At 33.1% G+C, this 22,153-nt stretch overlaps 1 long non-coding RNA gene across 1 annotated transcript in view; it reads right to left on the bottom strand.

Moving 5' to 3' along the window:
- LOC120168956 overlaps window positions 1–19,687 on the bottom strand; it is a 78,903-nt gene extending 59,216 nt beyond the window's left edge. The window contains exon 1 of the long non-coding RNA XR_005520623.1: window positions 19,559–19,687. This is a non-coding gene — a long non-coding RNA (uncharacterized LOC120168956). The remainder of the gene's footprint in view (window positions 1–19,558) is intronic.
- Window positions 19,688–22,153: the final 2,466 nt, after the last annotated feature.

Raw genomic sequence — 22,153 nt, 5'->3', positions numbered from 1 at the left:
ATCCTTCAAATTTATTTTTTTCTACTTATTTTTTCACTACACCCGTAGCATATTTTTCGTGTATGCTTGTCTTTATTTATTTCTCTTCTCTCTATAAGTTGTCTGCTACGTTATAATAAGTTTTCAAACTTCTCACTATTTCTTTTACAAATATATTGTCTTCTCTGATTTCTCACGATCTTCTATTACTTCCTTTATTAACTGGAGATTCTCGTCAAGTTCCTTCGATTTTTAAGCTATTCTTCAACTTTCTTCAATTTTTTTCTCTCAAAGCTTCAAAATAATCGAGAAATAGACCAAATCATCATCTGAAGATGAGCTTGAATCATCGAAATCGTCAGAGTAGTAGAATCCATATAAACAATTCCTAAAATCATTTGCAAAATTTTCTCATGAATGCATTTTTTCAATCTTAAGACTATATCTATCTGTTTTTTCTCTTCTCATATAAACATCTAACAACAATTACTATTTATACACACACAAAAATAAAAAATAAAATAAACCAATATGCCTATTGAAGTTTGTCAAGGTTATTGTTGTAACAAACTTTTTTTGTCTTCCTATGAATTTATTTTAGGGTAAACTATACCAATGGAACTATAGTTTCAGTAAGTGTTTTATTACTGCACTGAAATTTCTAAAGTACGGGTCACTAGTGTTATCGATTTGTAACAAAATAGTCATTAACATTATTATTTTGTAACAAAAATGATCACTTCATTGTCATCCCATTAAATTCATGACGTGGCAACGTTAATAGAAAGATATTTAGTTTTACTCCTAAACTACTGCTAAAACATCAAATAGGTCTTTAAAAATAATTTTATATCTAATTTATCTCCAAAAGCTTTCTAATTTTTTTCTTAACATCCCACCACATCCACTATATTCGAACCCCCTCAACGTTAACAAAGAAATTTGGCTGTTGATAGAACACTTGTTTTAAAATTAATTAATTTTATTCGGCCGATTCTTTGTCCTCGACTCAAAGATGAGTTTGTGAAGGATACTGTGACGGAGCTCTCTTGCAAATACTCTCACAAATGTTGCATGCAGGTACCATGGTGTATATAATTTTTTTTATATATATAATAAACATGCTTTTTTTCATTGGCTTATTCTTGTAGCTACTTTTTTTGTCATTTTCTTATCGTTGTAATTAATTTTTCTATGGAAATAAAAGCGATTAGTATTATTTAAAAAAAGAATATTCAAAATTATAATAAAACTTTACAAACATGAACGTAAACTATACATATAATTATGGTACATTCTTATAATCTTTGACATAAAAAAATTAGTCACTTAAATCATACAACAACCGTACAAAGAAAAGATTAAAAATTCAACCAAAAACTCAAACAAAAAAATAGATACGAAAATAACTTATTGCATTCGTAAAAGAACCATAATAGGGGATCAAACTATTTAAATACCATCGAAAATTATGAATCAGAGTTTATTGTCGTGAGAAAACTATCTCTAAACGCAAATTGTATATTCAAATCCAATATAAGGGTCCAAAGCAGGGAGTGTAACACCCCAAAATTTAAATAAAAGAAAGTTGAGGATCAAATTATAAATTTTTAAAAGTTTGCAACTGGTTTTGGTACATTTAGTAACTTCAGGGACTTAGCCCTAATTTTTCTTTATTTTTCCTAATAAGTTAAAACCTGGTTAACCCTCTAAAACCTTAAATTAAAAAACCCTAAATTTCATATCCAAACCCTAGTCGTCTCCTCTCCACCGCGATTCACTCAGTTTTGGCCACCTTTGTCACGCTTCGTTGCCACCAGTCGAACACGCATCATCCGATGACCTCCACCCAACTTTCGAAGACCTTGATTCGATCGTAGATCATCATAAATCGAGGGAAGAAAACCCATTTCAACACCACCGCATTTTCGGTGCGATTCAGTAGTTCCAGCAGTCAGTAAGCCTCATGCCGGGCACCACAACTTTCCCCGTGAGATTTTTATCATAACTTGATCGAGCCCTTCACCCAGTGTTACGCCGTCATAATCCATCATTGGGGGTAGGCTTTGAATGTTTTTCGGTTAAATTTTATCATGGTTTTGGATTGATTTGATGATGAATTGGATCATTTGGTGCGTTTGGTCTCTCGTGGCGTAATCGACAGTTGCCCCAGACCTCGTCCTCGTTGCCATGCACCACCACGCACAGTCGTGTGCACATGAGGCTCTCCCACACTCTAGGGAGCCTTCTTGACCAGTCCAGTCGGTCTGGACCTGCCCAATCTGCCCTGAACTAGGTCTGTTTGACCAAAAACTGAGTCAACCTGACCCATTGACAGTTAACTTTGACAAAAAAGTCAAATTTTCTGAAAAGTTATATTTTATGTTTTTTGACATCATGAGTCTGAATCCGAAGTTCATTTCTCCAAATTCAAACCCGAGAAGTTTTTTTTGTCAACATTTTACCTTTTGATTCAATTCATTTTACATATTTAAGCCCCGTTTATGATGTAATTTCTTTTTATATGTATCCAATATATTATTGGATGTTGGATTCAATATCGAGGGGAATCGAATGAAGTTTGAATGTTCGATCAGTGGAGCATGAAAATTGAGGTAATACTCTACTACCTTTTGTATGCATTATGGTACATATTGATAGTTGGTAAATGTGTGGTACACATTGATAGTTGGTAAACACATGGTACACATTGCTAGTTGGTAAATACATCAATGAATTTGATTGATCTTATGTATCATTGATTAAGGTAAACCCAGTATGATTACGATAAAAAGGTAGTAAAGTGTGTTAGACTCGAATGACTCACATAAGGAATTAGAAGATAAATAAGAAATAAATTCAAGTCTAATGATTAATAACTAAATCAACTGAATTCAAGGTACTTAAACTTTGAATATTTTCGTTAAAGGTTAAATGTCAGATATACATGCATAAAAAATTATGAAAATACCCTTAAGTTGGAAAAATGGTATGTATTGACCTTGATAGTGGAATTACCCCGAGAATCTATATTTTAACCTGATAAAATTTATGGCACACTTGTTAATTTCTAATTTATTTGGAAAATATCATATAATAAATTTTAGACCTCAGAGAAAGCACAAGACCTATAAATTATGATTCATAAATAAACACTTGAAGCCTAGTTTATCAGAAGTAATGAAACTGACAAAATTGAATGGAATGATGATAATACCCTTAAAGTGTAAAAATGACTATGGATGGCTATGATAATGGAGACAACCTGCGAACTCATATTTTCACCCACCCCAACCTTGGAATCACCGATTAAATTCTAGATCTATTTGAAAAACCTAAAAGTAAACTTCTACATTTGGAATTCTTTATACGACGATTTCCTTGTTTTTGAATGATCATTTGAAGACTAGATTACTAGAAGTGCGACACGTTACTAAAGTATTTAAATGATGGATTATCCTCAACTTTGAAATAACTAATGTGCCTCGACCCCAAAGTGATTAAAATAACCATGAATACCAAGATGACTTAAATACCTATATGACTTGGATTAAGTGAATATATTTGGATAGAATATGGAAACACAAATGAACCTAAATGGTAAACTGCCCCTAAAGGTTATGGAGCACGACCCAAGTCATCATACATTTTGGATACTGTTACAATATAGAATAAAATAAATACCAACGTAATAAATATTTGTATCCTCAAGAACTGATCAATAATGATTCTAATATTGATTAGTTCAGGTAGTACAATCAGTATTAAGAAGTGAATAATAGCGAAGTATCACAGTCTGAATGATTAACAAGTATCGTAGTGTTGGGATCTATAGTTCAATTGCACTTGAAATCCTTGTAATTCATTATATAATCTTAAATACCACAAATCATCACTCTACCCTTATTGAGTTAAATTACTAAGAATCCTCAAAGAATCAAAATGTCTAGAATACCCCTGTTTGTCTGAATAATGAAATCACTCATTCCATACTTGAAAATTTAAGTAACTCTGATACAAAAGATTCTGAATATCTTCTTGATGACTTAGGGTCTCTGAAAAATATCTAGATACTATATGATCTTGATAAATCACTTCCCGAATGAATGATGATTCCGTTAGCTATCAAACCCTTTTTTATAGGGATCTCATTTATGAATTTAATCAGTTTGTAGAAGTTTCATGTTTGCCCCACCTGATAAATACCAAGTACCTCTGAAGAATATTTGGATCCTCTAATGTGTTCCTTATGTGACATGTAAATGTTTTACATGTTTTAAAATGTTATTTTTTGAAATCTCGAATTCACTGATGCTTTGATTTACTTTTAAATGTAATTATGGCTACATGATATGTTTCCTTTGATTATCTATTTTCACTAAAAATATAATCTTTCATGATTTATGGAACATGGGATCTACTGGTTACCACTTGAACTGTTTTATTGGGACATTATCTTGGTAGGCTGGAGTATGGTGGTTCAGCTCGGTCAAATTGGTAGTTCTTTATATAGGATCAAACCAATCGAGCTGGTAATTCCTAATGAACCTAAGGTGACCCTTGAATAGGCTTTGAGGCCCCGAGAAACCTTTTTGGGTAGGCTCTAAGGCCCGAAGACACTCCATTGGGTAAATCATGGGACTACATATGGTGTATGGGTGGAGGGCATTCAAGAGTTTTAAATAACTACATGATCATTTTTACAATATACTATTGGATCATGATTTTGATATTATAGGGTACTGCTAAATCTGATTTCTACTGGGTACTCTATTGGTAGGCTGGAGTATGTAGGTTCAACTCGATCAAACTGGTAATTCCTTATATAGGTTCAGACCAATATAGCAGTTAATTCCTTATGGACCTAAGGAGACCCTTGGGTATGCCCATAGGCCCCAAGGTACTCCATTAGTGTGGCTCCTTTGTTGTGTGCTTAGGTTAAGTACTTATGGATGTAGTTCTAGGGAAACTGTATAACGATGTTTGGTTCGAGAGTATTACTGAGGTTTTAAAATATGTTTTGAACTACTAATATTTTTAAAGGATCTATATACATTACCCTTTTTCGTTGGAACACACTAGACATCCTATTTTGATCTATTGAACTTGGTCCTTTGAATGTTTCCTCTGAACTGAAATCTTTTTGTCTTTTACTCGAAGAAATATCAGTAGAACCAAATCTTATCCCAAAAACCTATAGATTTCTGAATCAATAAGGGAATTTTTATGCTTACCTATTATCTGGATGTCCTTCACCATCAATTAGTAGTTATGTATTATTGAGTTTCCCAAATCTCACTCTTTTACTCTCTATTTCAGGTTAAACGAATCGATCCAGTGCAGCTATCAACTTCAATATTAGGCGTTGCATTCAACTTTTCTAGAAAAATATGGTACAAGTGTAATTAGGAGCATGTAGGCCATATTTGATTTTTATATTGAGTCTAGAACTTGTATATATTTAAAAATTGTTTTATAATTTTACACGTTTTAATAACAAATTTAATTTTTCTCGAATTTTTATTTTGGGTCACTTCGGTGGCCCTAATGTGACACCTTAGATCATATTGGGTCACCTACATCGGTCTGAGGGTGTTACATTTAGTGGTATCAACGATTAGGTTGAGTCGAGTCTTCTGGATAGATCGACCAATCGTCTGTCATAGGATGTCTAGTCTGTACATGCCCCTAGATTATGGTCGTACTCTCTGAGCTGAAACTCTATTGTTAAGAAATCATTTTATAATAATTATACCAAAGTATTTTATCTGTTATGACTCAATCTGTGCAAAAAGGGAATAATGTCAGCATTCATCCTAATCTTGGAAGTTACCTCGCGAGGAACGTGGGAGATTATTCATTCGAGAATTTTGACATGATTTCTGACGTGAATTTGAGTTTTTTTACTTCTCAAATGTTCTGTGATGATAAGCTTGTAGCCAAACTTTATAAGTGAAGTTATGAGATTAAGAACTATTACCCAAGTGGATTGAAGAGTAAGGTATTTGGTCCAAGCTTTGACAATGTGTTTTCTCCATAAAGTTCTTTGTTGATGAACTTAATTGAAGAATTTATAGAATAATTCTTGTTCTAATTTTATGAGATTGAAACTCAATAGGTGTCAAGTCATGTACCTCAATGATTTGACCTGTATGAGATTAAAATAAATGTTCGAATACTTGGTAAAAGTGTAAATTTCGAGGTGATGATGCTCGTATAAAAGAAAACAATTATGTTTGCATGTTGCATTGAACGTAAGCAAGTGTTATTCTAATTAAGGATTGGTAATTAAGGTATGTTTGGTTCTACAAGGAGAATTCTATTCAAGTTTTGGAATTTTGATAAGGAAAAGTTTTGGCTAGATCTCTTATTCAACTGGTTAAGGTCTAGTAGAGGAATCATATACCTGTAAAGGATACCTGAGAGAATGAAGACTGGATGGAAGCTCAGTTTCTACATTTCTATGACTTGAGTAAATTTCGAGGACGAAATTTCTTTTAAGGAAGGGAGAATTGTAATAACCCAAAATTTAACTAAAAGATAGTTGAGGACCAAATTATAAATTTTAAAAGTTTGTAGCTCATTTTGGAACCTGTAGGAAGTTTAGGAAATTAGCCATGAATTTTCCCAAATTTTCATGGTAAGTTAAAACCAGGTTAACCCCCAAAATCCCAAATTAGAAAACCCCAAATTTCATACCCCAACCCTAGTCATCGCCTCTCCATCACGATTCACTTCAATCCGGCCTCCTTTGTCACGCTCTATCGCTACCAATTGAACCAGCAACCTCCAGTGACCTCCACCCAACTATTGGCGACCCCGATTTGATCTCCAATCATCGTAAATTATGGGAGGAAAACCCATTTCGACACCGTCATATTTTGGATGCAATTCGGTTACTCCAGCCACTGGTGAGCCTCACGCCGGTCACCGTTATCATATGGTGTGTTTGGTCTTTTGTGGAGTAATCGACAATCGCTGCGAAACTCTTCATCGTTGCCACGTGCCCCCATGCACCATTGTGTGCACATGGGACTCTCCTACGCTCCAAGGAGCCTTCTAGACTGGTCTAGTCGGTCTGAACCGACCCAACCCTGCCTGAAACGAGTTTGTTTGACCCAAATTGAGTTAACCTGACCTGTTGACTTTGACCCGACCTGTTGACTTTGACCTAACCCATTGACTTTCACCTGACCCATTAACCGTTAACTTTGATAATTGACTTTGACTAAAAAGTCAAATTTTTGGAAAAGTTATGTTTTATGTTTTCCAGCGTCCTGCGTCTGAATCTGAAGTATGTTTCCCCAAATTCAAACCTGGTAAGTTGTTTTTAGTATTTTACATTCTCATTCGATCCATTTTTTGCAATTAAGGCCCATTTTTGATGCAATTTTTGTTTACATGTATCCTAGATAATATTGGATGTTGGATTCAAGATCGAGAGGAATCAAATGGTGTTTGAATGTTCGATCGGTGGAACAAAAAAATCGAGGTAATACTCTACTACCTTTTGTATGCTTTATGGTACACATTGATAGTTGGTAAATGCATGAATTAGTTTGATTGATCTTATTGATACCGTTGATTAGGGTAAACCTGGTATGATTACAATAAGAAGGTAGTAAACTGTATAAGACTCAAATGACTCAAGTAAGGAATTAAAAGATAGATAAGAAATAAATTCAAGTTTAATAATTAATCAGAAAATAAATTAAATTCAAGATCCTTAAAATTTAAATATTTTCGTTATAGGTTAAATGTCGGATATACATGATTAAAAAATTATGAAAAATACCCTTAAGTTGTAAAAATGGTATGCATAGACCCTGATAGTGGAATTATCCCAAGAATCTATATTTTGACCTGATAAAAATTTATGACGATCCTGTTAATTCCAAATTTATTTGGAAAATATCTAATAATCAATTTTAAACTTCAGAGAAAACACAAGAGCTATAAATTATGATTCTTGAATAAACACTTGAAGCCTAATTTATCGGAAGAAATGCAATTGAAATACTTGAATGGGATGTCGATAATACCCTTAAAGTGTAGAAAGGATTATATGGATGGCTATGATAATGGAGACGACCTGAGAACTTATATTTTGATCCACTTAAACCTTGGAATCACCGATTAAATTATCGATCTATTTGAAAAACCCAAAAATAAACTTCTATTTTTGGAATTCTTTAGACGACAATCTCCTTGTTTTTGAATGATCATTTAAAGTCTTGATTACTCAAAGTGCGACACGTCACTGAAGTATTTAAATGATGGATTATCCTCATGTTTTGAAATAAATAATGGGCATGACCTCAAAATGACTAAAATAACCTTGAATATCGAGATGACTTAAATACCTTCATGACTTGGATTAAGTGAATGTCTTTAGATAGAATATGGGAACACCGATGAACCTAAATAATGTATTCCCCTAAAGGTTATGCAGTATGACCCAAGTCGTCGAACATTTTGGACGCTATTACAATATAGAATGAAATAAATACCTATTCGTCTCCTCAAGAACTGATCAATGATGATTATGATATTGATCAGTTCAACTAGTGCAGCCGATATTAAGAAGTGAATAATAGGGAAGTATCACGGTCTGAATGATTGACAAGTATCGCAGTGTTAGGATCTGTAGTTCAATTGGACTTGAAATCTAGATAATTCAATGTACAATCTTGAATATCACAAACTATTGTTCTACCCTTATTGAGTTAAATTACTGAGAATACTCCAAGAATCAAAATGTCTGAAATACCCCTATTTGTTTGAATAATGGAATCACTCCTGACATACTTGAAATCTTAAGTAACTCTGATACAAAATATTTTGAATACCTTACTGATTAGTTAGTGCTTCCAAAAAATTCCAACACTATATGATCTTGATATATCACTTCCCGATTGACTGATGATTATGTCAGCTATCAAACCCCTTTTTATAGGGATATCATTTCTAAATTTAATTAGTTTGCAGAAGTTTCATGTTTCCCCCACCAGATAAATACCAAGTACCTCCGAAGAATATCTGGATCCTCTAGTGTGTTCCTTATATGACATGTAAATGCTTTACATGTTTTAAAACATTATTTTTCAAAATCTCGGATTTACTGATGTTTTGATTTACTTTTAAATTAACTATGGCTACATGATATGTGTCCTTTGATTACTTGTTTTCACTGGAAAATATAATCATTCCTGATTTATGTATTAGGGGATCTACTGGTTACCACTTGAATTGTTTTATTGGGACATTATCTAGGTAGGTTGGAGTTAGGAGGTTTAGCTCGGTCAAACTAGTAATTCCTTATATAGGTTTAGACTGATCGAGTCGGTAATTCTTTACGGACCTAAGGTGACCCTTGGGCAGGCTCTGAGGACATGAGAAACTTTTTTTGGGTAGGCTCTCAAGCCCCAAGGCACTTTGTTGGGTAAATCATGGGACTACATATAGTGTATGGGTGGAGGGCATTCATGTGTTTTAAATAACTATATGATCATTTTTTCAATAGACTAATGGATCATGATTTTGATACTATAGGGTACTGCTAAATTTGATTTCTACTGGATACTATATGTTCATGCTAGAGTATGCAGGTTCAGCTCGATCAAACTGGTAATTTCTTATATAGATTCAGACCGATCGAGCTGGTAATTCCTTACGAACCTAATGAGACCCTTAGGTGTACCTATAGGCCCCAATGTACTCCCTTAGGGTGGCTCGTTTGTTGAGCATTAGGGTAAGTCCTTAAGGATACTATTACACCGTAATTTAGGGGTCAAATTATAAGATTTTTAAATATAATGGCTAATGTGCAAATGTGTCATTAATTAAGTGACCCAACCTCGAATTAAACCATTTTTTATTATTGGGTTTGTTTAACCTGATTATTTTACCCTGATTCATGGTTTAAAGAGGGAGAGTAAATCCCTGAATTCCTCTAACCCCATTTTCATCAGCTCTTCCATGACTCCCCACCGTCCGACCACCTTAGCTCATGCCTCCACCGCCGTTTGAAGCGCCATCGACCAAGGAGCAAAACCCCTCTTTCAATTCCTCAAGAGGAGCCACTGTTACCTTGGATAACCATTCAAAGATCACCATAGAAAAATAGGTCACTCCATTGGTTATTACAAATTTTGGCCGATACAGCGATCGTTCTACATCACCGCCACCTTAGCTAACCTCCCCTTTGCCATAAGGTCAAAACCCAATCGGAAGATCACTGAGTTATCATCGTTTTCACCGATCGTCACTTAGAGTGAGTTTTCAATTTATTTATTGTGAGATTTGGAGTACCTTTGTTGTGATTTTGGGTTGGTATTGATTAAATCAAGTGTGTATATGAGCAGGGAGTGATTGCCCGTCCAAAACGACATTTGTCACCGCCACACTTTCCATCGGGTGCATGTGGGGCTTGTTTTGGGTCCAAGGAATTTTCTAGAACCGGCTATACCCCACTCATCTAGTCTGGCCCGAGTTAACCCGTTGACATTGAGCAAAAAGTTAACTTTTTTCGAAGAAGCCCTATTTTATGTTTTTCGACGTCCTGAGTCCTAATCTGAATTTCGTTTTACCATATTCGCACCCGGTAAGTTATTTTTCAGAGATTTACCTTCGGATTCAATATGATTTTTAAATTAAGTCTAATTTCTGATGTAAATTAGGTTGCTTTGTATCTGAGGAATTATTTGACGTTGAATTCACGTTCCAAGGTGATCGAATGGAGTTTAAATAGTCTATTGGTATGGCATGAAAATTGAGGTAATACTCTACTACCTTTTGTATGCTTCTCGGACTCATTGATGGATAGTAATTGCATGAATGGAATGGATTGATACATTAGATGTATTTAATTATCAGTGGACTCAGACGTAATATTTGAATAAGGACAGAAAATGGTATAAGACTCATTAGAAGATCAATCGAAAATAATAATAAGTTCAGTGATTCCTTAATAAATTAATCAGTTTCAAGATCCATGAAGTTTGATAAATTCTCTTAAAAGGTTAAATACTAGATTAACTGGATAAGAAGTTATCGAAAAGAGCAAAACATGATAAAATTACGAAAATATCATTGTAATAGAAAAAAAACAAGACTTCTCCGGATGGCAAAGAATAACTCTGAAAGGATAAACTTGACTATTTATGAGAAAAATTTCATATGATTGAATTGAAAGTAATTACAGAAATGTCCTCGAGCTTCGTAATAACAATAATGATCAAATGAGCAAAATACCCTGAACACTAAAGGAACTATAATGCATTGAAGCTTAGTTTATCGAAAATTATGTCACTAACAATTTTGAAGGAAATGAGGATGATACGCATAAGTATTAAGCATAATGGATGGTTATGATAATGGAGAAGACCTAAGAATGCATATCTTGATTTACTTGAGCTATTGAATCATTGAATTAAATTCAGGATCTATATTGGAATTATAGAATTACCCCTAAAGTGTAAATGACTAAAATGCCCCTAAAGTGTAATGACTTAAAGTATTTCCAAGACTTGGAATGATTAATGCCCTCATGCTCTGAAATCAATAAATCAATCTCAAAAACTTATATGACTATATTATTTGACCAAGTTAATCGGAATGGAAGTATTGTATGTATTCGAATTTGCGGAAATAACCGAATTACTCAGGAAACTCATAAGTGACCAAGATAAATTTGAATAATAATTGAATTAAGTACTCCAAACTTGAATTAAGTGAATAACTTGGAGAAGTCTGGAAACACTGATGATCTTATATGATATATTATCCCCATGGGTTCTAAAGCACGAATCAAGTATGTTAGCATTTCCTGATAGTGTTGCAACGTGGGAATGATGTAAAGACCATTGGAATATTTGTTCGTCTCATTAAGATATATTCAAGGATGATCTTGAAGATGAACTATGGATAAGAATTTCATGTATTAAAGGGGAAATACCCTGGAAGGGCAATGAATTTACAAGTCGAAATGCAACAATTTTGGGAGTTATTCAACTCAAGTTATTTTAATAATCCGATAGATTGAAACAGATTATAAATGTTATGAACCTTTATTTCTCTCTTTTCAGCTCAAATTATTCCGGTCACAATTGTTCACATAAGTTACTCAGATGCAAAAGATCATGAATACCCCATTTGATTCAGTTGGACTTAAAATCCTAATAATTCAATTCATAATCCTAAATACCTCTGATTATTGAGTAATTGAATAACTCATGTCATACATGAAATATTAAGTAACTCTGATATAAAAACATTATGAATACCTTCCAGATCTCCAAGTAGCTCTTAAGAATATCTGGATCATATAATGTGTTCCTTATGTGACATTTAAATGTTTTACTTGTTTTAGAACATGATTTTCTGAAATCACTGATTTAATGATTTACTGGCTTATGAACTATGACTACATGGTATCTGTTCTTTAGTTATCTGTTTTCATTGAAAGGTATAAATTGCTCCTGATTTATGGAATCATGGAATTTATTAGTTTCTGAACTATGGTTTCATGTTTTCACGGGTTATACTCGAACTGTTTTATTGGGATATTATATGGGTAGACTGGAGTATTAAGGTATAGCTCTGATCAAGCTGGTAAATCCTTATGAACCTAAGGTGATCACTGTGTAGGCTCTCAGGCACCAAGACACTCCTTTGGGTTAATCATGGGACTACTTATGGTGTACAGGTGGAGATCACTTATAAGGTTTATTTCATTATCACGATTATGACATATGACTGGATCACGATCCAGTTATTACGATGTACTATTAAAATTGATTTCTACTTGATTTTTAAAAGGATAGGATTCTGGTGTGTTGAGGTTCAGCCCTGATCCAGTTGGTAATTCTTTATGGACCTAAGGTGAACCTTGGGTAGGCTCACGGGCTCCAAGGCATTCCCTTAGGTTAGATCATTTTATTATGTGCTTAGGGTAAGCCCTTATGGATGTAGTTCTGGGGAACTGCATAACGGTGTTCGGTTGGAGGGTTCTACTATGGTTTATAAAATATTTATAAATAATTCTTGTTTTAAAATGATTTATATCTTTTCACTGTTTTTAGTTGGAACACACTATACATCCTATTCATTCTCCTGAAAACTTGATACTATGAATGTTTCCTATTAAATAAAATCTCATTGCTTCTACTTGATGAACTACCAATGGAACCCTAGTTTATTCTGAAAACCTGTATACGTCTGATTCAATAAGGAAAATTTATTGTTCTACTTTTATCTGCATGTCTTGTAGCATCAAATGGTAGTATTGTATTACTGAGCTTCCCAAAGCTCACTCTCTGCTACTCACCATTTCAGGTTAAAGAATTGTACCAGTGCAACTATAGACTTTAGTAGGGGAGTTCCACCTGTATTTCTTGCGAAGTACGGTGCTTGTGAGTTGGTGGTATGTAGGTTGTAATTTGTTTTACATATGAGTCTGGAATTTATTTTATTTCTGAATACTGGTAAAGTTTACTTTTTTATTAATAAATGATTTTATGATTTTACATGTTTTAATAAAATTTTAATTTTTCTGAAATATTTACGATTGGTCGCTGCGGTGGCCCTAATATGACACTCCGGATCGGATTGGGCCACCTGCATCGGTCTAAGGTGGTTACATTTTGTGATATCAGAGCCTAGGTTTTGTCAAATTGTTCTACATATACCGGCCAGTCGAATGTCAAAAAATGTATGGTCAGTACATACCCCTAGACTACAACCGTACTTCTCTAAATCAGAACTCCAAGGTCGAGTCCCTCTCTGTAACGAGCTAACCTAAGTTTTATTTTTGTTAGGGCTTGACCTATGCATAAAGGAATATCAGTAACATTTGTCTAAATTATGTAGGGTGCCTCATGAGTTATATGAGAGTCAATCATTTGAGAAATTCTGACCCGACTCCAAAAATAAAATTAAATATTTTACCACTTTATTAACCAAATTTCGTAACCAAGTTTGAATTAATTTCACAAGGATAATTCCATTCTGATTCTTTTATTAGGAATAAGGGAGAATTTGATGATAATGTACACTCATCTGGTTAAGGATTAGTAGATGACCCGTACTTCTGCAAAAGCTACTTGAAGATATGGAAGAACTGATTGATGTCTCATTTCGGCATTTCTTTGACTTTAATGAATTTCGAGGATAAAATTCTTTTAAGGAGGGAAGAATTGTAACACCATAATTTAGGGTCAAATTATAATATTTTGAAATATAATGGCTAATTGCAAACTTGTCGTTAATTAAGTAACCCAACCCCTAATTAACCTTTTTTATTATTGGGTTTGTTTAACCTGATTATTTTACCCCAGTTCATGGTCAAAGAGGGAGTGTAATCCCTAAATTCCCCTAACCCCATCTTCGTCGACCCCTCCATGACTCCCCATCGTCCGGTCACCTCTTCTCAAGTCGGCACCACCGTTTGGAGCAGCATCGGCCAAGGAGAAAAACCTTCTTTCAATTTGTCGAGGGGAGCCAATGTTATCCTTGGAGAACCATTCAAAGATCGATAGAGAAAAATGGGTCATACCTTGAGTTATTGCAAATTTCAGCCGATACGATGATCGTTTTGCATCACCGCCACCTTAGCTAACCTCCCTTTAGCCGTGCGCTCAAAACCCAATCGGAAAGTTACCGAGTTATCATGGTTTTCATTGATCGTCGATTAGGGTAAGTTTTCGATTTATTTCTAGTGAGATTTGGAGTATCTTTGTTCTGATTTTGGGTTGGTATTGATTAATTCAAGTGTGTATATGAGCAGGGAGTGATCGGCTGTCCAAAACGACATTTGTCGCTGCCACACGTGTAGCCGGGTGCGTGTGGGGCTTGTTTTGGGTCCAAGGAATTTTCTAGAATCGGCTAAACCTGACCCGTCTGGTCTGGTCTGAGTCAACCCGTTAACTTTGACAAAAAAGTTAACTTTTTCAAAAACACACCTATTTTATGTTTTTCGACATCCTGAGTCTGAATCTGAAGTCTGTTTTACCAAATTCACGCCCGGTAAGCCGTCTTTCAGAGATTTACCCTCAGATTCAATATGGTTTTAAATTAAGTCCAGTTTCTGACTTAAATTTGGTTGCTTTGTATCCGAGGAATTATTTGATGTTGAATTCAAGTTCGAGGGTGATCGAATGGAGTTTAAATGGTCAATCAGTATGGGACAAAAATCGAGGTAATACTCTATTACCTTTTGTATGCTTCTCAGACTCATTTATGGATAGTAATTACATAAATGGAATAGATTGATAAATTAGATGTATTTAATTATTAGTGGACTCATATGTAAAATTTGAATAAGGACAGAAAACGGTATAAGACTCAGACGGTTTGATAAAGAGAAATTGGAAGATTAATTAAAAGTAAGAATAAGTTCAGTAATCCAATAATAAATGAATCAGTTTCAAGATCCATGAAGTTTAATAAATTATCTTAAAAGGTTAAATATCGAGATTAACTGGATAAGAAGTTATTGAAAATAGCAAAACGAAATAAAATTATGAAAATGCCATTATAATGGAAAAAGAACAAGAATTCTTCGGATGGCGAAGAATAACTTTGAATTGATAAACTTGACTAATTATGAGAAAAATTTCATATGATCAAATTGAAAGTAATTACTGAAATGTCCTCTAGCTTCCTAATAACTATAATGATCAAAGGAGAAAAATATCCTGAACACTAAAGGAACTATAATGCATTCAAGCTTAGTTTATCGGAAATTATGTCACTAACATATTTGATGGAAATGAGGATGATACGCTTAAGTGTTAAGCATAATGGATGGATATGATAATGGAGAAGACCTAGAATGCATATCTTGATTTACTTAAGCTCTGGAATCATTGAATTGAATTCCAGATCTATATTGGAATTATATAATTACCCTAAAGTTTAAATGACCAAAATACCCCTAAAGTGTAATGACTTAAAGTATTTACAGGACTTGGAATGATTAATGCCCTCAAGCTCCAAATTGAATAAATCAACCTCGAATACCTATACGACTATATTATTTGACCAAGTTAATCAGAATAAAATTATTGTATGTATTCGAATTTGTGAAAACGATCAAATTACTCAGGAAACTCCTAAGCGACAAGGATAAATTTGAATAATAATTAAATTAAGTACTCTGATGATCTTGAATTAAGTGAATAACTTGGATAAATCTGGAAACACTAATGATCTTGTATGATATATTATCCCAATGGGTTGTAAAGTACGAATCAAGTATGTCAGCATTTCCTTATAGTGTTGCAGCTTGGGAATAAAGTAAAGACCATTGGAATATCTGTTCGTCTCTTTAAGATATTTTTAGCGATGATCCTGAAGATGAACTATGGATAAAAACTTATGGTATTAAAGGGGGAATACCCTGGAAGGGCAATGCATTTACAAGTTGACATGTAATAGTTTTGGGGTTATTAAACTCAAGTTATTTCGATAATCCAATAGATCAAAACAGATTATAAATGTTATGAACCTTTATTTCTCTCTTTTCAGCTCAAATCACTCCGGTCATAACTGAGCACATAAGTTACTCAGATGCAAAGGATCCTAAATAGCCCATTTGATTCAATTGGACTTAAAATCCTGATAATTCAATTAATAGTCCTGAATACCTTTGATTGTTGAGTAATTGAATCACTCAAGTCATACTTGAAATATTAAGTAACTCTGATATAAAAATATTACGAATACCTTCATGATCTTCAAGTAGCTCTTAAGAATTTATGGATACTCTAGTGTGTTCCTTATGTGACATGTAAATGTTTTACTTGTTTTAGAACGTGATTTTCTGAAATAACTGATTTAATGATTTACTGACTCCCTTTGTTGTGTGCTTATGGTAAGCCCTTATGGATGCAGTTCTGGGGAACTACATAACAGTGTTTGGTTGGAGGGTTCTACTATGGTTTTGAAAATATGTTATAAACAATTCATGTTTTATAAATATTTATATATTTTCACTGGTTTTAGTTGGAACACACTAGACATCCTATTCGATCTCTTGATACTAGGAATGTTTCCTATTAACTGAGAACTCATGGCTTCTACTTGATGAACTACCAGTGGAACCCCAACTTATTCTAAAAACCTGTATACGTCTTATTCAATAAGAAAATTTTATTGTTCTACTTTTATCTGCATGTCTTGTAGCATCAACTAGTAGTATTGTATTACTGAACTTCCTAAAGCTCACTCTCTTCTACTAACCATTTCAGGTTAAGGTGTACCAGTGCAGCTATAGACTTCAGTAGGGGAGTTCCACCAGTATTTCTTGCGAAGTACGGTGCTTGTGATTAGGGGGTATGTAGGTTGTAATTTGTTTTATATATGAGTTTGAAATTTATTTTACATATGAGTCTGAAATTTGTTTATTTCTGAATACTGGTAAAGTTTACTTTTGTATTTATAAATCATTTTATGATTTTACATGTTTTAATAAAAAAAAATTAATTTCTGAGATTTTTACGGTGGGTCACTCCGATGGCCCTAATGTGACACCCCGGATCGGATCGAGCCACCCGTATTGGTCTGATGGGGTTACAAATACAGTTCTGGGGAAACCACATAAAGGTGTTCGGTTGGAGGGTATTACTAAGGTTTTAAAATATGTTTTAAACTACTAACATTTTTAAAGGATCTATATACATTACTCTGTTTTGTTGGAACACACTAGACATCCTATTCCTATCTCCTGAACTTGCTCCTCTAAATGTTTGCTCTGAACTTAAATCTTCATGTCTTTTACTCGAACAAATATCAGTGGAACCATAGCTCATCCCGAAAACCTGTAGATATCTGAATCGATAAGGAAATTTTTATGATTGCCTATTATATGCATGTCCTTCAGCATCACTTGGTAGTTCTGTATAACTGAGCTTTCTAAAGCTCACTCTTTTATTCTCTATTTCAGGTTAAAAGAATCGATCAATGCAAATATCAATTTCAATATTGGGAGTTCAATTCAGCTTTATTTGTAGAGTACGATACAAGTGTAATTAGGGGGCGTGTAGGTCACATTTGATTTTTATACTGAGTTTGAAACTTGTATGTATTTATAAATTCTTTTATGATTTTACACGTTTTAACAAAAATTTTAATTTTTCTCGGATTTTTATAGTGGGTCACTTTGGTGGCCCTAATGTGACACCTCATATCGGATCGGGTCACCCGCATCAGTCTGACATCAGCCGAATAACAAATAGACGACATCTTGATCAGTCGAGACTACATCAAATTCAACTCTTGGAAAATTAAACAAAAAGAACAACCAAACAATAGATAAACAAGACTGAAAACGTGACAAATTGCAAGGAAAAGTATGTCATAAAGGCTGAATTACTGAAAAATAAAGAAACAACAGAAAAATAAAGAAATAAAAAAAATAAAGATATGATAAAAAATAAATAATACCAATGATCAACGATCAACATCAGTATCAGTATTAGTGTTGTCCCCTGCCAAACTGTTGGATCTAACCTTTTTGTCTTTATGTAAACTTATTTTATGTATAAATTTAGCTTTTTTAACATGGCTATATATTATAATGATTTGAAAATTATTACTTGACCAAAATTTATATAAAACAACAAGATAATTTTATCAATATTTGTTTCTTTGCATTTTATTATGCTTAATATGAAAAAATAATTAAAATTATATATATTTTTATTTAATTGTTTAAACTTTTTTGAATTAATTTAAATGTTTAATGTTATCATTTAGGTGTCTTATTCTTCTCGGTCATTAAAAAATCCATTATTAAATTTTTTCGCATTTTTAATATTTTTTAAACTTGTTTTTAAAATAAAATAAAAACTTAAAATTATATTTTTTAATAAAAAACTGAAATTTTTCTCAAATCTTAAAAAAACTCAAAACTTTGAAAACTCTAATTCCAAATCCTTTTGCCTACATCAACCGCCATTCTTTGCCACCATTTCCATCGACAAACATCCATTCAACTAAATATCCAATTTCGTTGTCATTGTTGTAGAATGAACATCCATTTATGGGAATCACAAATTTTAAATGATAAAAAATCAAAGTTGATGTATTGCCAATATAGGAGTCAGTGTGAGTGAATCACAACAGGCTACATTACTAATGAATAATATCATTTTTTAGATCCCCTAAATAAACATCCTTAAGCATAAACCAAACGACCTCAATGGTTAAAGGAATAATTATAATTCCTAGAGGTCTCAAATTCGAGCACTAGATATATCAGGGCATTTAAACATTCATTGTCAAATTATAGGAATAAGAGATTTAAAAGAAACAATACCAAACCATCTCTATAAGAAAACAGAGAAACTCATGTGAATTACTAATGATATGTATAAGTCTCATACAGAAAAAAGAGAACAATTTCCATAAATATTACACAAAGAAAACAAGTCCAAACCATTGACATTGTTTCATTGGATCTAAAGTAGAGACAATAGGACATGATTATAACAATAATGATAACAATAGTTCATGCATTCGACTTTAAATTACATTCAACTATTGGGGATGTTGAGCTCTCTGAAACAAATTCAAGTACGAAAAGTACTCCGTGTCTGTCATATATATGCACCTGCAAATCATGATATGCAGGTCAATAGAACTGCAGATAAGAGTTAACAACTATGCAAATCCGTACGAGGTAGTTACACGCATCCACTGAAACAACAAAAGGCAAATAGAAACTTAAACAATTCAACATCTAGGACATGCATATACAATCCAAATAATAACAACATTAATTGAGAACATCAATAGACAATATGGTTGACAAGAAGTGCATAGGAAGAGACCAACTCCCATTAAATATTACCTCTTTTGTTGTAGCTCCCCATCTATCTTAGTGTTCAATATCAATTTGATGAACCTTCGCTAGCCTATGTATTATTTGTCCCTCGTGCTCTTGTCTTCCATTTATTGGAACCAAGCTCTCAACATAAGCAATAGTTTGCATTGTTTCCCGATAAGCATGGATATCAAGATTTTTAAGCTCCCATGTGGAGGGATCAAACAACACCAGTTCATCATTAGAGCTCTCAAGAAACGATTCGTCATTTTTTCAAAACCCCAAAGCCTATAAACAATAGGAACATATTCAACACTGAATTGTTTAGTCCATGATCCATTCATAACCCATAAATCAAAAGATTTATCAGTTGCTTCCCTTGGATAAAAAATAGCACCAAGCAGTCCATTGAAGTCCCACCAAATTCAGGCGATGGTAAAGTTGAAAAAGTTTCAGTAACCATATCAAAAGAAAGAATAAGGTGATCAATATTCCCAAATGTCTGCCAATAATAAAACCCATTGATATAATTATTAAACAACGGACAACCATAAGCATGAACGCTAGGAACTGAAATTTCCTTCCATGAATCACTTTTAAGGGAATATAACTCAACTTGGTGGATCCAATCTTCCTCTTCATCCAGATTCTCTTCTAAGTAATTAGTAACAAATCTAAAAACTTTATAGTCATCAGTTTGATAATCATACCCAAAACCAAGGTAGTAAAAATTAGTGGAATCTACTTCAGGAGGATGCTGGACTGTGGATTGAGGAAGGATTTTGAACTCTCTGGTAGATGGTTTCCAAAGGGCACCCTTTTCAGCATAATGTAAACACAAGATCCCATTACAAGGACCATCAACTAAAGGTGCATACCAATGGAAAAGGGTAAGTGAATATTGTGTTCCAGTATAAAGTTTTGGCCTTTCTCGGTCGAAAGTTGAGAGAAATAATGGATATCATCATGGGTGTTACAGTGACAGCGTTTGATGAGGAGATTAAGGTTGTTGTTTTTTAGGCTGTTCTGCTGAAGTTTGGCGATGAAATAAGGTGTTTAATATTATGAAGCCCAAGGCTTTCAAACGCACCTGAAACATGTCAAAGATTTAACGAAAAGCTTCGATAGTATCTCCAACACCAATATCTCTGGTAACTCGGTTCTAGTTTTTCTCAATCCTTGCATATTCTTCCTTTCCTTTTTTACCTTCTCTGTTTCCTTTGGTTTTTGTTCAAAGATTTTATCTTGGGGAAGATAAATGAGGACTTAAATGAAAGAAAACAAGGAAGAGGACAAATCACACATTTTTGTTTATTTGTTTAACAAGAAAAGGACAACGGGCTCTTGTTAAAGGTGTGGATGGACAAATCACAATGTTCTTGCATAAAGAAAAACTAATTTAATCTTAGAATTAAATTATTAAAAATGAATAATTATTGGCTTAATAACTATCAATTATATATAAAAATGTATTGACTTGATTGAAAACAGGTTGAATGCAATTATACTATCAAATTAAATGTTAAATTTGTTAAAAAATAATATGAAAGTATATATCATATTAGTATATTTTTTTTTAAAAATAAGGATATTTTGGGATTTTATAATTTTATTGAAGGTTTATAAATTTAATATGTATTTTGTGCATCGTATCATGCTCTAAGAGTGTCGTCATGATTTTGTTTTTTTTTTGTAACATAAAAATAGATTGGAGTAATTTGTACCAAGATTGAAACGTTAAGTGTTAAATAAAAAATATGTACCAAAGTGATAATAAAATACAACTTTAGTATCAAAATATCATTTACCTTTTCTTTAAAAAAAATATGTGTTTTTCTGATAGATATAATGTATAAATAATAACTAAATTATGTTAAAATAATATTTTTACTACTAAGCCTTCAAAAATTATAAAATAGCCACTAAACTTTTGATTCAATTACAAAATGATCAGTTCATCGTTAATTGCCGTCAAAGGGATGACATTGAATGCTAAATTAACGAGAAACATATTATTTGGCCTCTCAATTGTAACTAACTTTTTATCTTGATATCTTTTCCAATATTTATAAGAAATAATTCGAACAAATATTTAAAAAAAATCAGAAATTTTAACAAATGAAAATACATAAAACATATCTAAATATATTTGCATTGTTAATAAATTTTAAATAATAAAGAAAATCACATTTGAAGTATTGCTAGTATATGAGTCTCATATAGTACCAGTGGATCCAATATTTCGATTTAATCGATTAATTTTACTAAACTTGATGTGTGAACACACATAACCACAATGACATAATGTTTGAATCCAATGCTTATTAACCTCCTTGAAATATCTTCTTC

The sequence above is a fragment of the Hibiscus syriacus genome, unplaced genomic scaffold, assembly GCF_006381635.1.
Source record: "Hibiscus syriacus cultivar Baekdansim isolate YM2019G1 unplaced genomic scaffold, ASM638163v2 tig00111741_pilon, whole genome shotgun sequence".
In the NCBI taxonomy this organism is placed as follows: Eukaryota; Viridiplantae; Streptophyta; class Magnoliopsida; order Malvales; family Malvaceae; genus Hibiscus; species Hibiscus syriacus.
Note: the sequence above shows the minus strand (reverse complement) of the source record. Positions and strands in the feature narration are given on the sequence as shown.